Genomic DNA, 4,062 nt, shown 5'->3' with positions numbered 1-4,062 from the left:
TTCCCAATGCAGCTCTTTAAAAGTCAGGTGGACAAATTACACTTATCTGGACTACTAATTGAGTTATTCTATTATCCCAACGCTGAACTATCCTTGATTATTATTATATTGTGATCCCACTGTGATATACACGAATTATTAACAATCTCATTACAAGTTGGGTTTATTACTGTGTATCTGTTTTATAACATAAGACTTTGCATTTAAGGTCATACCTACTCTATTTTCATTTATAGTGATACTGTAATCATATGTCATCATCTAGCTCCTGGATATCTGCACTTTGGGGTGTTTCAGTTCCTTTAAAAGTCAGTTGCTCTGGGCAATTGCTGCCTCTTGAGTTTAGCTCCACTGCACTAAACAAACCAGGAATTAACAGGTCCCGTTGTCTGCTTGAAAGCCAAATCTGTCAGTTTTGCAAGCTGATTTTATATAGAACTCCAATGGAAAAAAAAGCATAATTAATACATGCAAGTTTTCATTTGGGGTATATCTACTAAACAGTGAGTTTTATTTATTGTGTATTGAAGCATAGGAGTGTATTGAAGCATAGTGGCAGTTAGCCAATGATGAAAGGTGTGTCCCATGTCACAGATGTCAAAATATGTTTTTTTCTTTAACAAACTGGCCACTAGCCTTACAGTATCTTTTCTCTGGTGTATACAAGATAGTATTTACAAAAGAAAAAAAAAAAATAAAAACAAGAGCCCAGGTAGCCTCAGGTGTCCCTTTAACCTTGTATGTGGGATCCAAGGGTGTTATCGTATGATTTTCTTTTTTCCTGCAGTGACTACTATTGACCCTTTAACCTTGTATGTGGGATCCAAGGGTGTTATCGTATGATTTTCTTTTTTCCTGCAGTGACTACTATTGACCCTTTAACCTTGTATGTGGGATCCAAGGGTGTTATCGTATGATTTTCTTTTTTCCTGCAGTGACTACTATTGTCACCTGAGGCTACCTGGGCTCTTGTTTTTTTTTTTTTTTTCTTTTGTAAATACTATCTTGTATACACCAGAGAAAGGATACTGTAAGGCTAGTGGCCAGTTTGTTAAAGAAAAAGACATATTTTGACATCTGTGACATGGGACACACCTTTTGTCATTGGCTAACTGCCACTATGCAGTGTCGCATGGATAGGCTGACCTTCCCCTAAGTCTATCTTGATTCTAGCATGTGTATGGTAATGACATTCTGGCCTGGATTTCAGTGGTTTCTATGTGATCATAACTGTGCGGCCAGAAATGGTCACCAGTATGGGATCCTGACGGCCATATTTCTGGTGGGAGCTTATCTCAGCCAATTAACACAGCTGGCAGTAATTTGAGGCTGATTGGAAGTCTTTAAAAGGCGGGATTTTTTTTAGGCCTTCATTATACAAGCTTGCATTGAGAAAGTCTGATATAGACTACACAGGTCAGACATAGAGTTCTTTTATTGCAGTTTGGGACGGAACCACTCCTTCTGCCTGGAATCTGGACCTTGAGCGGAGAGGCATTTCTGGGACATTACCCTTGCCTTTTGAGTTGGTCTTTGGGCCCCGTTGATGTGCCTTTTTAGCCACCTTTGTTGGCTATATGTTTGTGAGTGTCTTTAATATCCTTTGTCACTATGTATTTTATATGGTTTTACACTGTTTTCCAGTAATTAAAGTTTGAAGATTTAAGACTTTATTTTTTTCTGCTGCCCGTATCATTCCACTGAAGATTGCGTATCTGTGTAGGCGATGTATATTGCCTCAAGTATAACACCCAGAGAGGGTTATTTTGAAACATGTTTATTACTAGCTTTTATAAAGGGCCAACATATCCTGCAGCGTTGTTCAAGTTGGGGTAACACACCATACAATATAAAAGGCTCTGCCTGTGAGCTTACAATATAAAGGTAAACTGGGGAGATGAGACAAGAGGCAGCAGATGCATTTGTATGTGATGGCGGCAGAGCGAATCTATAGTGTGATTGCAGTAACTGATAACATGTAAAAGGAATGGGGAGGTGATTGACTGTGGCTTCAAACAGCTGATAGAGCATGTTATGCAGTTAGAAGGAAGCTGGGTGGATAGAACTGAGAAGAAAGGAAGTTGCTTTGTTATAAGGGTGGAAGTTAAATTAGGGCCTAAGGAACAGCGATGGTAATTTAAAGTTTGAAGATTTTTTATTTTTTTTTTCTGGGCAGATTAGATGGGCCAAATGGTTATCTGCTGTCCCAATCTGTTTCTATGTTAATTTAGGATTTGGTTGGCAAGTAAGCAATTCCTCGATCAGTCAGGTTAATAACTACATGTACAAAATGTTACAGTAATAAACTATAGGTAAAAATGGTAACATTGTTATAGTAAATTAACATGTAGTAAGGCGGAAGAAATCATGTAAAATGTCTTCTGAATCTCAGTCAATAACATCAAACTGCAGTGTTCAATTTAAGTTGCTTTGTTGCAGGGATGGGAGTTACATTGGGCCATGAAGCTGCAGTTATTGATTGGATGCTGCATGTTATACCCTGCACAATTCTTTAGTTTTATTTGTGTCTATGGTAAAGGGCTGGACTTATGGGTAGGGTTAAAGGGTGGCATTTCTGTCTGGCGTGGATGGGGTTAGTCTGAGCTCCTCTTTCTGCAAAAAACCCTAGGTATAGGGTTAAAGGCTGAACCTGGTCTGGCATGGATAGGGTTAAAGGCTGAACCTGGTTTGGCATGGATAGGTTTAAAGGCTGAACCTGGTTTGGCATGGATAGGTTTAAAGGCTGAACCTGGTTTGGCATGGATAGGTTTAAAGGCGGAACCTGGTTTGGCATGGATAGGTTTAAAGGCGGAACCTGGTTTGGCATGGATAGGGTTAAAGGCGGAACCTGGTCTGGCATGGATAGGGCTAAAGGCGGAACCTGGTCTGGCATGGATGGGGCTAAAGGCGGAACCTGGTCTGGCATGGATGGGGTTAAAGGCGGAACCTGGTCTGGCATGGATGGGGTTAAAGGCGGAACCTGGTCTGGCATGGATGGGGTTAAAGGCGGAACCTGGTCTGGCATGGATGGGGTTAAAGGCGGAACCTGGTCTGGCATGGATGGGGTTAAAGGCGGAACCTGGTCTGGCATGGATGGGGTTAAAGGCGGAACCTGGTCTGTCTGGCATGGATGGGGTTAAAGGCGGAACCTGGTCGGTCTGGCATGGATGGGGTTAAAGGCGGAACCTGGTCGGTCTGGCATGGATGGGGTTAAAGGCGGAACCTGGTCGGTCTGGCATGGATGGGGTTAAAGGCGGAAGCTGGTCGGTCTGGCATGGATGGGGTTAAAGGCGGAAGCTGGTCGGTCTGGCATGGATGGGGTTAAAGGCGGAAGCTGGTCGGTCTGGCATGGATGGGGTTAAAGGCGGAAGCTGGTCGGTCTGGCATGGATGGGGTTAAAGGCGGAAGCTGGTGGGTCTGGCATGGATGGGGTTAAAGGCGGAAGCTGGTGGGTCTGGCATGGATGGGGTTAAAGGCTGAAGCTGGTCGGTCTGGCATGGAGGGGGTTAAAGGGCGGGCCTATTCTCAGCCTGGCATGGAGGGGGTTAAAGGGCGGGCCTATTCTCAGCCTGGCATGGAGGGGGTTAAAGGGCGGGCCTATTCTCAGCCTGGCATGGAGGGGGTTAAAGGGCGGGCCTATTCTCAGCCTGGCATGGAGGGGGTTAAAGGGCGGGCCTATTCTCAGCCTGGCATGGAGGGGGTTAAAGGGCGGGCCTATTCTCAGCCTTGCATGGAGGGGGTTAAAGGGCGGGCCTATTCTCAGCCTGGCATGGATGGGGTTAAAGGCTGGGCCTGGCATGGATGGGGTTAAAGGCTGGGCCTGGTCTCTGCCTGGCATTGATGGGGTTAAGGGATAGGTTGACTCTCCACTCTTTCTGGCACAGGCGGAGTTGAAGGTGGAGCTTCCCCCTCGGTCCGGCATGCACAAGGTTAAAACCCCTCCCACTAAAAACTACACATCCCGAGATGCTCCGCGCTCAGACCCCGCCCCCTCCCCTGACGTCCAGCTCTCGCGCGGCTTCCCGCCCCCGTGACTCTGTGTCTTCGCAGCTCGGTGTCGGT

Source organism: Pelobates fuscus, chromosome 13 (assembly GCF_036172605.1).
Source record: "Pelobates fuscus isolate aPelFus1 chromosome 13, aPelFus1.pri, whole genome shotgun sequence".
NCBI classification, from domain to species: domain Eukaryota; kingdom Metazoa; phylum Chordata; class Amphibia; order Anura; family Pelobatidae; genus Pelobates; species Pelobates fuscus.
The sequence above is the reverse complement of the archived record's forward strand: the minus strand, read 5'-3'. Positions refer to the sequence as shown.